Raw genomic sequence first — 13,206 nt, 5'->3', positions numbered from 1 at the left:
AGTTGGGATTTTGGGCTTCTGATAGTTCCATGTTATAACAGGGCCCAGAGGTATTTTTTGAAGAGCAAGGATGATAGAACGTTCTCCTTGTGAGGTTTGTGTGCGTGTGCTAAAAGGAAAACAACCTTTCATTTAGATTGTAGATGGGCTGCTTTATTTTCTGTTGTTTCCCCTTATTTTTCAAAAATTCCAGAAGCATCATTGTTTGCCTATCTTGCAGATATTTATGTGACCCTTGTGACTTTGAAGCTAACACACAGACTGCTTAGATTCATCACCATAGGAGAGCAAGAAAAATGTAGCACAGCTGTGTGGCATAGTGGGTAGCATGTACTGCTCAGGAGCAAGAGAAGGTCGGATTCAAATTTCTGAGCTGTGGCTGAACTTTTATTTGTATTTGTAAACTAACACCTCTTCGATGTAAAATACAGAAACATCTTTCAGAACAGGGTGGTGAAAGATGATATTGCTGAGATATTTACTGAAGATGTTTCAGAAAACTATTTCTATGAACTTTATCTGTGACAAAGAAGTAAATAAAAATGAATGATGATATTTGTGTTTCCTGGTCTAGAAAAGTTATTCTTCTTGAAGGTATCAATTACAAGTAGTGAATTACAGTATTTGGTATGTGATAACTTAAAAGCAACAGTAATACACAAAGTGATGAGTGAAAATTGAACAAGCTACTTTAATTTTGACACTTGTAGCTCTGTGAGTGCCTCAGTATTCAGCATCAACATTGTCTTCATGTGATATTTAAATAGTTACACAAAAGAATGAGGCTGTGAAGTCACAGAGAAAACTAAACAGCTCTACTGCAAAACTAACAGACACTTAAGTTAATATTCCTAGACTTGTAAAGCATAGTGGGCTCTGCTGTGTGTTCAGAATTTTGGCTTTTCGTTTTGTTTAATTTCAAAGAAGTAATTTCAGGTGCTTCCTCCAGAGGGATTCATTCAGAATTGACTCTGGAGATCACGAGGTGTTAAGTTATTAACATAATTTTCCATATTACCCCAGTTTTCTGGGAGTGCTTTCCTAATTACATAAATTACAGAGCCAAATCCTGCGATTCTAATGGAGCTGTAGTACTCAGAGGTACGCTAGAATATTTTGGAAAAGTAGGACAAGTTCTAGTTGTCCTAGGAAGGCAGCATTATTACAGGTAGCGTTACCAAAATTAGAGCAGTGGTTCTATCTACCACATTTGTTCTATATCACACCCTTCTTTACCTGTCCCCAATTTATTTATTAGTTTTATTGTCAGTCTCCTCAAATAATAAAGTTCTTTTAAAAAAAGATTAAGATTATTCATGTGTTTCAACAGCACTTCATACATTTCACTATGGACAAATAGGGACAAAAATAACAGCACCTTAAATTCTTTAACATTCACTCTTTAAAACACATTCAACCTCTAAGATGTATCAAATTTAAATCAGTGTTTTAAGGACAGGATGAGGAATTGAGGCCTTTTGGCCCAAGATATTATGTTTTCCCCAGCTTGTCAAGACAAAGAGAGATAGTTCACAGCTGAATGGATCTGATTTTTTGTCATGGAAAATCTAAAGTCAAATGTCATTGTCACTGTATAACTATTCAGTATTTATGCCGTTTCTCCTGGGCAACTTTTCTCTCTGTTTCAGGGAACTTGCTTGCCTTAAATTTCTTAAGAGAAAAATAAAAGAAAAAAAAGTAGAAATTAGTTAAATGGCTCCAAAAGGCACATTTACACAGTCTTTATCAGCTGAAGACTTAGCAAGGTTCACTTAAAAGGACAGGTTAAATTCACAATAATTCACTGTCACAAAACAAGCTTTGTTTTAAATTCTAATGATATTGTTTTAATTTAGGAACTTTCACTGCATCTTTAGGAAAAAAAAAAAAAAAAGACATAAAGGAACAAAACCCCAAACCAACACTGAAAAAGTAGATTAGTGGAACAACAGCCCACCATGCCCCAGGATGCTTCCTGTTGGCAGCTGTTACAACTCCAGTGATCTGGTCTTGCTGGAATCCAGCTTCTCATCACTAAGAGCAGAAGTGGTGAAAGTAGTGTAGCACTGAGATTATGTTGTACCAGAGCTAACGTATGGGCTGTTAACCACACACTCACACACCTGCTCCCCCACAGCTGCCTTTACATTGAGGAGATGATCTTCAGCTGGGCTACGTATTTCGCTGTATGAAAACCACCAAGTTTCTATTATTTTTTTACTAGTAACAATTCCCCACGTTTTGCCCAGTATTCCTCCAGGAATGTTTCAGGGACCAGGCATTAGAGTTACAGCTTCAGGTTAGTAACATGATAAAAATCCATGTGGTTCCCATAGAAATTTGCAGAGCGTGTTCACAGACTTTCTCTCCAATATAGATGCACATTACTGCTTTTAGTGGTCCTTATACCCCGTTGTTTTGGACAGTAATCTGGATCTCTGGGCATCTAACTGCCCCAGTGGTAATTGCTGCATTCCTTAACTTCCAGGATAAATTGCTGCTACCCTTATGTGTAGAAATGCTTTGTGCACAGTCAGAAAGTGAGCACTGATGTAGTCTATTTCCTCACTTTAGTCTTGTTTGTAATGGTCAAATTGGATCTAACGATGTAACAGATGGTCTGAGTTTGCTGCTTAAGCCCAGTTGGTGAGGAAGCTGGTGTACTGGCCATTTGCAGCATCCTTCACATTGAGTGAGTTCCGTTCAGTTCTATGCTAAAGGAGCTAGAGGAGAGGGGAGAGAATGTAAGAGCATTTCTCTTCCCCGTTTCTTTCTATTTTTCTTTATTTGGTTGTTTTCACAAACACAGTCTTGAGTTTTTGCATTTAAATTAATCTAGTAGTTGTTAAACAATTTAAAAAGGCTACTGATTGGTAATTATTCACCCCCACTCCTGCCCCAGCTGCATCCTTAACCATTCAATGTTCTGTTTTTACCCGTCGAGGGAAACAGTTTTGTGTTTTCTTGAGCAGTCTGCAGTTGCAGTTTATATTTCCACCAGAAGATGGCATTGTCAGTTCCTAAATTTGTTCCACCGCCCTGGGGTGGTCTGGTGTATATCAGCACTTACCCCATGGAAGACTTGTGTAGCTGCTAGGATCACTAGAGGAGGAAATGCGGTGTAGCTATGGAAAGAGACAAATTTTGTAAACCTTCTCCAAGCAAGTGTCAGGAATAAAAATATGTTCTTTAACGATAAATGTAAAGGTCAAACAAAAAATCTCTGTTCCCAGAGAGACTGCTGCTCTGAAAATGATACCAAAGGCGATTTTAGTTTAAAGTACTTAAGAATATGCAAAAAACAAAGTGAGAATTTGACATTTTAAAAGGGCACTGGCAAGGTATTTTTCATGTTCCTCAGAGTGACGGGTCTGATCCTCAATTAGTGCTGCAAAGTGGTCAGGGCACCTAAGAAGTAGGTGTTGATTCTGGCAGCAGCCTATTCTATGCATATCTCCAAAACCAGATTAGAACAGCCATGGCATCGTCACGTCTTAAAAGGACAGTTCTGAGAGTCCATTGTGGCAATCCCAGGTCATCTAATAGACGTCCTAGACATGTTCCCTATTCTTCCTGCCAACTGCAAGGAGGTGGTTGGGCATAAGGGCCTAGACTACCAAGGAACTCCTAAGCTCATTCCTTGCTCTGGAGTGTGAATTACTTAGAGAAAAAGGATCTAAGCATAAATTTACCATCATTCCTGTTTATTAAAAGAGCACTGTGTTTTCAGATCACTCAGTGTTCTAAGAATAAAGGAACAGGAATTATGTGTCCTAGCTATTGCACAAACTACTGGAATTTTAATGTCTGAATGTCTCTATCCCCTGTGCTGTCTGCTCTGACTCATCCTTGCCTCACCTTGCATCAAGGTTATTATTTTCACTTTTCTTCTTTCTTACTTTTTATGTTTGTAGCTTAAAGTTGATTTTTATTTATTTATTTTTTTCTTGGTAGTACTGCCTTCTGTTTTTCAGCAGGGATATTTATGCTAGCACACTTTGTGACAATACACAGGCCAGTTTATCGATCGTGATGGGAACATTCACTTGATTAAGGTCATTCATTTGCTTACATGTTTGGCTGAATTGATGTTTCTCAGTGTTTCATTTGTTTTTAACATGTGCATAAAGTTGAGCACAGACTCCTTTCATCAACAAACTGATTGGAGTGTTTTCTGTTGTCTTAATCCCTTCACCTGATTCACTGGATTCAATTGAGTGATATGGGTCTATTCTGTAATATACAGGTCTTGAACAGAAGTTTTAGCCCAAGATAGACACCCATATCTACATTCCCAGCAGCTTACAGAATTAACATTTATTTCAGAGCATCAAGAATGAGGCAAGTTAAGAACAAATATGCATATGTTGCTATAAGTCAATCCATACTTTTATTAAAAAAAAAGTGCTTTTTTAATTTTGCCTTGCCTCATTGACCAGAGATGTGAAAACAGGAAAACAGTACACACACACACACACACACAATTATTTTTCTGTATTCCCCTTCAGAAGACCCAGATGCACAACAATTGCTTGGTGTTCATCATAGGTAGCAGGGTAGAGACATTTTGTAGGAAGATGGAAACAAAACTGCAGGTTCACATGGCATTGCTCCATCAGAATAATTTTCTATTCAGTTAGCCCCTGTTTCTTCCTCCCTGCTTTCTCATCTCCTACTCTCCTCCTCCCCAAAGCCAATTTTCTTGCCTTCTACATGGAGGGTCCTCCCCTTCATTTATACAAATGCCAATTAATTGTGGGACACAAAGTAACAGGGGTGAAGAAGAGAGTGGGAACTTCTTAAAATGGTTACAAAAGAGTAAACCATATGCCACTCATGAAAAATTAATGGTATAATTTAAAATAAAGTGTCATTGCTTACATAAAAAGACAAATATCTACCAGTCTATGGTGTTTATGCAGTGTAACCAGAATGCTGATTTATTGCTTACCAATTAATGATTTTATTGTTGATTTTGGCAATCGACTACACTTGTATCTTGCAAAATCAATAAAAAGTTTCAGTATATTTTACAGTGGTACTTTAAGTGCTCAGACAGTACATTTCTTTAGTTTACTTGTATTTCAGATAACACAGTACTACCTAATAACACCTTCCTTTGATAAGTCTTCAGGGTTTCCAGAGGGAGCTCTGGGATGCAATTTTAGTGTTTTGTCCAAGCATTTTAGATCTAAAAGTAATTTGTTAAAATACCTGAGTGTAGTATATTGAGTTTCAGAATGCATCTTTCTAGGTATGTTTCCATCTGTTACCTGAACTCCAATGAATGTAGTACAGATTCCTCATGGATGTCACTTTCCGTAAGTCAAATCATATAGATGATAGGTGCACACTAAAAGAATTAGTCTATTGTTTTTGTCAAATTTGGACAGATCAATCTAGGAACATATCAGTTAAAAGCACTTTTTTCTTCTTAATGATCTTTTTATATCCATTGGAGGTTATGAAATACAGCGACAGACTTAGCTTTTCTGAGTCCACTTTACTTTTGAAGAGAGAGATGAATTTTCTTCATTTCCTCAAGCTTTTTATTTCTTTTTTTTTTTTTTTTGTCTCTGATAGCAGAAGCGACCACTATGTATTTTCATTTTCTTTTTTAGTTTTCTGACAAAATGTTATCACCTTGGGAAAATCATTTAATTATTCTATATTTGAATTACTTCAACCACAGAACGGAATATTTCATACTACAGAGAAGTGCTCAGAAGATGCAGCACTTCAACATTTTTATGGTGGCAGCATGAGAATCAAGAGGTAGGAAGACCATTCTTCTTTCACTTTTTATTTCAGTGCCTGACAGGAGAGTTCAGGAATACAATTGACTGGAAAATTTTCAGCAGCATTTTGTTGAAATCTTTATTGGATATGAAACGTTTCAAATAAAACATTTTGACGAGTGTTTCCAGCGTGGAAGCACACCTTGATTCCTAGCAGGCTGCTGACATCGTGTTGTACACAATCCATATGCACCGGGACTCAGTTTCCAAATTCTGTTCTGCAGAGCTAACATTTGAAGCTTTTTGAACACTTTTGAAGGTGTTGGATGAACTTTCCAGGGTCTGCAGCTCCAAGGCATACAAGCCAGTTGGAATCAGGTGAGTCAGGTATTTCTAAGATACCCAATTTAGAACGTGGAGTTAAAAAGATCTGAGGTCCAATTCCAGCCAAGTCCTGGTCGGAAAGCTCCTCCAATAAGCAGGCAACAGTCTGAGAGTCTGTTGCCTTGGAGTTAGAGAATCTGGGGGCTCCAGCCAATCATTCTACCCCTGTGGGTGACAAAAAAAAAGGACACCTTAATTTGGAAAAATTGTATTTCATCATTTTAAAAAATGCATCCACCTTCCAAGTTCCTATTTCTGTGTTGGAACAAGTACAGCATATTGGTTTCAGTCTTATATTAAGAGAAAAGGGAATCCTGAATCTCTGTGGTTCTCCATTCTTCTTCAAAATGCAGGATTATAGCAACTTTAATCCAGATGGAACACCAAAAGTCTGATAGTTTTTAAATTCTTATAAATATCTATTACTTTTAACTGTTGACATCTTGCAGTTTATATTTGTTACTCGTGATGAATTTCTGATGATGAGCTCATAAATGCACAGCTATCTCATTGAGTCACGTGATCATCTCCAGTGAGTGTTCCAGCACTGCTTTCTAATAAAGTAGCAGAGGATTGTCATGGCTTTATCCAACAAGCAGCCCTGTCACTCAGATGCGTTACTAGCATTGTATTACTCATGTTTTTATGACTGTTTTCCTGACACTGCAAGAATTAGATTGACCTGCTCCTCTCAAGTCAGTCTCAGAGAGTAGGATGTAGGGCAAAACCTCTTAGGACATTAGGAAGCATTAGTTGCTTCTCTCGCACGAATGTTCAGTCTTCATCTGCAGAAATTGACTGGTACAATACAAAACTCCTGTAAGAGTTTTGAAATGCATTGCTGCTTGGCTGAGGTCAGAGAAAATGGCACTGGGGGCCAGACTGCATTTTGTGTTTATCCATATACAATCAATGTGCTGATGTATCCTGTCTTTGACCTGCTTTCAGTGAACAACCAAGCAGGGCTGATGAGCAGTTTTCAGCATGAACCATGTTCTTAACTTGTACTGACCTAAAAGGAATTTGTTTCAAGTTAGGAACAAGGCATAGAAATGTGATCCTTCGTGTGGAATGTCTAAGATACTTTTCAGTTATTGTACAGCTTAAAGTATTTAATCCTAAATTTAACTACTGCTGTTTCTTTTATAAAAATTCTGTAAGTTCAATCACAGTCTTTCCTCAAACACCCAGCATGTAGCCTTTGTATGTTAGTACAGTCTTGTTGCAAACACTATATATACCACTTCACATCGCTGTCTTTTGAGTCAATGCATCTTGTGTAGAAGCTGCACTCATGTTAGTCAGAAAGCTGAAACACAAGAGAGATGTGTTACACTGTGGTGGTCTTATGCATCAGATACTGATAAATGGATGTAACTTGGCTTTACCTGAATTATTGAGAATTAACAAGCAAAAAGAGAGAACTAGGTAAATAAGATCTCTTTTCAAAGGGACCTCAACTCAAAGGGACCTTAATTTCTTGTAAGACCTAGCAAATTAAAAGAAGCAGTGGGACAGTTATTATTCCCAAGTCTCATCCTTTTTACCCAGAAAGTAAGTAGGAGTCCCATCCATCATTCCAGCGCTGTGTGACATTAGCCTTCTTTTCCAATAACTTTACAGTATAAAGTACTTGACCATAGATAAAATACTGCGTATACAGTGTACAGAGGTTCTCTCAAATCCTTCTGTTAGTGTTTTTGAAACACAAGAACTATTCTGTAAAGTAAGTGAAAGGCCCAACAAATTTAAATGCTAATGGTACAATGAAAGCAATTGTTTCTGTTTAACTGGTGGTTTCAAAAGCCTACAGAAGACTTCTTTCATGTATTTGTTTTTAAAAGTTTACAAAAGAAACTGTTGACTTACCTGGTTAAATACAGGAAAGCATATTTGTTATGATTCTGAAGCTCTGAATTTTTAGTTTTTTAATAAATGTTTTGGAGAAAACCTTAGATCATGGCATCGCAGAGCTATGGAAGCTAGATTTCCTGTAAGTTAATACCCCGTGGTAAATTCCGTTTGATCTGTAAGAGGCTGTAAGCAGCAACTTCTGTGGTTGTTAATGAAGTTTCTGTCCTAGGTGGACTGCCTGGTGTCTAATAAGAGGTCACTTTGCAGCTTTTCTGTCAGTCTTTAATACTTTCTTGACATTTTTAGGAGCTTAATTACCTTTGAGTCATTTAATCTTCCTTTAAATTTGGTTGAAATCAGCCAGTGGGTTCCAAAGTCATTGGACAAAGGCCCCTCACAGCTTAATGGCACAAGCTTTGTTTCCATGGGAAAAAAAGAAGGGAATAAAAAACCTGTCTGGGTTCACGTCACTGCTGGGGGGAGCAGCCTGTCAGTGGTATATTTATGGCTGAAATGGAGCACCTTGCAGTGACACGTTGGACTGCAAGTACTGTTCCCAGGAACTGAGACCAGTCACAGCAAAGTTTTTTGAAGGCTAGATCCAGCTCAGCCTAACTGAACAGTATTTCACTGTGGTCAACTGTACAGAGGTTAAAAGTTAAATGGTTTTTCCCTAGAGGACAAGCAGGTGCTGCCAGACTCTCCTAGGAAAGGCAAATGGGGCCTCAGCAACAGAGATGGACACAGGTGTAGCTTATTACTTCCTCAGCAATGGCCCCAAAGAAGAAACAGGTTTTACAGCAAGCTTCTGTTAGTATTCAAGGAAATCAACCTTTTATTTTTTATTTTTTTTTTTTTTTGGAGTTCTGGAGGAAGGAAGCATATGAGAGCTGATCCTGGAGCCTAAAACTGTGAGTTGTTTCTTCATTACCTTCCTTTGCCCACCTAGTATGACTGAGCAGCAATCCAATTTAGAGCATGCAGGCTATGGATAATTCAAAGTGATTTTATACTGAAAGCTGCTTGTTGCCTCTCATGTGGTCCTGGCAATTGCTTAGGAAAAAGTATAGTTTCAATCAGAAAACTGCTTCATAAAATGTTCCCCAGCTGGATTATTATCCAATCAGATGTTATAAAGCCTAGGACATTCCTCAATAAACACATCATGATTACCCTTAATATAGGGCATACCTGGTAGTTGCACTGTATGTGAAATGATTAGATGTAAGCTAAAAATGCCTACTTTTTTTTCTTGGAAAAAAAAAGACTTCTGTGTGGCTAGTCTAGTGGGAGTCTGAGTGCTCTTTTTGTGTGCTTGTATTGTAGTAATAACTAAAAAGCTTTAGTAAAGACTGTTGCTCCACTAATCACTGACCATCTCCAAAATAAAGAAATGTCCCCTGCCAGAAGAAATTTCAGTCTAACCATGAGATAAAAGAAAAGGTGGATGTGAATAAAAGACAAAGAGGAAGAGGGCTGAGGGGATGAATTTGTTACCAGTTATGCAAGATAAAAATACAATCTACATTCACTAATAGCCTTTTAAAGCCAACAAGCAACAACAACAAAACAACAAAGACACAGTTATGCCTGTGACCATCTCCAGCTAAGATGACAGATGTTTTTTTTTTGTGCATGTGTATATGAAAACTTAAATTTAACATGTGAATGGTGTTACTTCAAGAACCCAGGAGCATAGCTGCATAGTTCTATATTAAAGACCAATTTTTTCATCTCACTGTTGCTATCTACCCCTTATATAGAATGATTTTAAAAAAAAAATAATCCAGTGAGCAGTAATGATGACCCAGGCAATTCAAGGTCTTCCCCTACTTAGCAAAAACACTTCTGAGCAGAAGCTGTTTCTAATTCAACAGCAAAAGTCCTTGATACCGCAGAAATTTGAAGGTATCCTTCAAATTGAAGAGAAATTAGGCTAAGGAGGAATATGGTTGAAGGATTTTTTTTATTTATTTTTTTTTTTAGTACGATTGGGGCTTTACTTGCAGTTATTTTTGATGAACTGCTTGACTCTTTCTCCAAGCCTACTGTGGTCCTAAGAAAGCCTAGTACAGGCAACAGTAGGTCTGTCTGACTAACACAGTAAGTCTTTAAAGAAGTGAAGAGTGTGTTTAGGACTATCTACATCTAAATATAGTTCAGAAAAAAAGTATGAAGTAACAAGAAATGTGACACACTCTAATTTTCAAAAGATGAAGGAAACAGCTTCTTATGTGTTGTAGATGGATTTCTTTGCACAGTGTTTTTAATGTGACATATACGGGAATTATCCCGTCCTATTTTTGGAAACGTTTAAAGGTTAGTTTGTATATCTCAGATGGGTAGTTAAGAAATTAGTCTGAAAAACTGTACAGCTATATATCAGTCTGCAATCTCCACTTTGCTTGTGAATATTGATTTGATTTATAAATGACATTGTGTCCTGGCTTCTGTTTGGACGTTTCTCCCTGCTGGACAGTGTGGAGATAGGAGAGCAGACTCCACATTTCAAGCTATCTTTGACTTGCAAGTTAGCTGCAGCCAGGGAATAGTTAGGGTTTTAGGTGGGCTGCAGCCAAACAAAAACATTGACTGGCTTGAGCTGGAAGAAAAGCTCACTAATTGGGGCTGGAACTTTATAGGACAACTTTGCTAATAGGCTTTCAAGAGAAATGAGAAGGCTTTTCACAGGAAAATGAGGGAGGCCCTAAAGGAATGAAAGGACTGACTAAAGCAGAGAGAGATGATCAAAGGAAGTTATGGTTGGATATTCTCATAGAGCTGATTATATCTTGTGTGGTGCCTGTGAGTGCAGCATGATTTGTTTTATGAGTCTCACTGAGAATATTATCCAACTCTCACTTTACCTGTTGCATCATTCTTAGTTGGTGAAAAGCGAAGCACTAAAATGCATAATTTTGGGGAGTGTGCAGTTGCTCTTTAAAAGGCTTTGAAAGAATAGCACTGTTGTGTGGACATGGACTGTCAGACTGTAGACTCCTAGTTCTCAGGAAAGAGTAAAAGAGAGAATATCTGAATCTTGAAAGCATGATTAGAAGTGCAGAGCTTGTGAGACACCATTGGAATCTGGTCATTGCTCACAGTTTAGAGGCACAAGATATCCAGAGAATGGTGACTTTTGCTGAAGTCAGATAAGCATCCCAGTAGGGTGTTGGTCGGGGATGTAGAAATGATGCTTCCAAAATCCATTTGTGCAGTGCCGCCTGCTAACTTTGTTCTCCATAGAGCAAGGATTTTGTTCACCTCTCAGTAAGTAAATACTGTTTGCGTGTGTACACAGAACATGGTTTCTTTTAGTTCTGCTAATAGGCAAGTGCTTAAAATTAGCTTCCTATATACAACTTTATTGTATGTATAAAGGAATGGACGGTAAGCCTTGTGTGAAGTCTACAATTGCAGACCCTGAGATACGCTGTGCCTCTTCTGGTCTGAGCGGCCATTTCCACTTGTTAGAACAGGGGTACTGAGAGCAGCCTGCTGCTGCAGCTCTTGTGCAAATCGCATTACTGAAGAATTTTCCTGTGTTTGTGTAGGGTTGTTAACCATCAGCCACTACTTACAATTAATTTAATAACTGGTTGTTAAAATTCATTGTCCAGTAACACTTGTTTTTTTTGTTTTGTTTTCTGTTTTTGTTTTTCTTACCGTTCTTGGTCAACTGTAAGTTAAAAGAGATGAAAAGCTGAAGCATAAGGCTAAATTTCTGGAATTTGTGACTTCTCATTCATCTTCTGGCTTTTGCAAATAATTTACAACAGAACCTTTGAAAATATTCACCGATTTTTTTGTTTGTTCTGTTTATTGATTTATTTAAGAATCTGTATTTCTGGTTTGCTAAGCTGTCTGAGGTTAGTTATACCTGAAACTAAAAGCTGCCCATTTGAAATTTTCTTTGCAGATTATGGGCATTTTGTGTATGGGATGTAAAGATCACATTTGTTTTTTAAACCTAATTGCCTATTGCAAAATAAGCAGAAGGCAAACTGTTGCTGTTGTTTGTGTGCTGTCTGTGAAATATGTAAGAATTTGATACTCTTATTTTCATGAAAGAAGTACTGGAGGGAGGAGATTGAGCATTTACTTTTTTTCTTTCCCTCTGCTTGATTATTTGGGAAGGCTTTCTCTAAATCTCTGACACTGATGAGAGCCATTTGAGAAGCTCCCCTTAGCCAGGACAAGTCTCGGCTCAAAAGCACAATTCCATTATTTCAGCTGGATTTTATTACTGCAAGCAGCTTACTCAGCTGCACAGTAGGAATGTTTAACCAGGGACAAGACAAACTTTGATAAGCTGCTTAATTCTGATTTGGGACTGTTCCTCCAAATCAATTGATATTGAAATAATTACTTCTCAGAATCTGTAGAGGAAAAGGATGTAAAAAGAAAATTAAAATCTAATTAAATGGGGGTAGAAAGCAGTGTCTGAGTAGACAAATCTTAAACCTTAGCAAATTTTCAAAGGTTATGTTATTCTTTTTGTCCCTGGAAATTTTTCTTTTTACATTTCTTCCCTCCCCTTGTACTTTTATCATAAATTTTTACCCTTCTCCTGTTACTTACTATTTTTATATATATATATAAATATATATATATATATAAACTAGTTTTATATATCTATATGTAATTTATATATAAATGATTTTATTTTATTTCATCTATACATGCACATATGCGCGCACACAAATCTTTTGTAATATGTATAAATAAAATGTAATCCAACAGGATTTATTGAGCTGCCCTGGCAGTGGCAATGCCTTGAACAGGAGAAGAACGTTATTGTTGTTTTTCCAAGAACAGGGATCTTTATTTCAGTGTTTGTAGCCAAATTTCAGCTTATGCAACTGTTCTGCTTCCTCTAATTCATTCTTTATAAACTGTAGTTGTTCTTTTCTTTACTGCTAAACTGCAGGACTGTATTATAAATTCACTGTGGTGGATGAAGCAATTCATGTATAGTACGGGCTAAGCTCTCTTCTCCATTTCATTAATTTTATACTAGTTTAACTACTAACCTTGATAGAATTATTATGTTGGGGAGCCGATTTCCTGATATGTCCTGGGGGTGGGGAACAGCTCCTGTTGAGCATGTATATTTGTAATGTAAAGATAAAAATACATACAAAAATGAGTTTTACTTTGTCTCTTAACCCATTGCTGCTTAGTTTTCTTAAAAGCCTTTGTTGAGCAAGTTTGTCAAAAAAGCCTTTTG

At 37.3% G+C, this 13,206-nt stretch overlaps 1 long non-coding RNA gene across 1 annotated transcript; it reads right to left on the bottom strand.

Moving 5' to 3' along the window:
* Positions 1 to 297: 297 nt before the first annotated feature.
* LOC310901238 lies at positions 298 to 12,647 on the bottom strand. Its single transcript, XR_014585649.1, has 3 exons — positions 7,992 to 12,647; positions 1,958 to 6,287; positions 298 to 1,671 (listed from the first exon to the last, which is right to left on the bottom strand). It is a non-coding gene; the product is annotated as an uncharacterized lncRNA (long non-coding RNA).
* Positions 12,648 to 13,206: the final 559 nt, after the last annotated feature.

Source organism: Anser anser, assembly GCF_964211835.1.
Source record: "Anser anser genome assembly, chromosome: 5".
Lineage (NCBI taxonomy): Eukaryota > Metazoa > Chordata > Aves > Anseriformes > Anatidae > Anser > Anser anser.
Note: the sequence above shows the minus strand (reverse complement) of the source record. Positions and strands in the feature narration are given on the sequence as shown.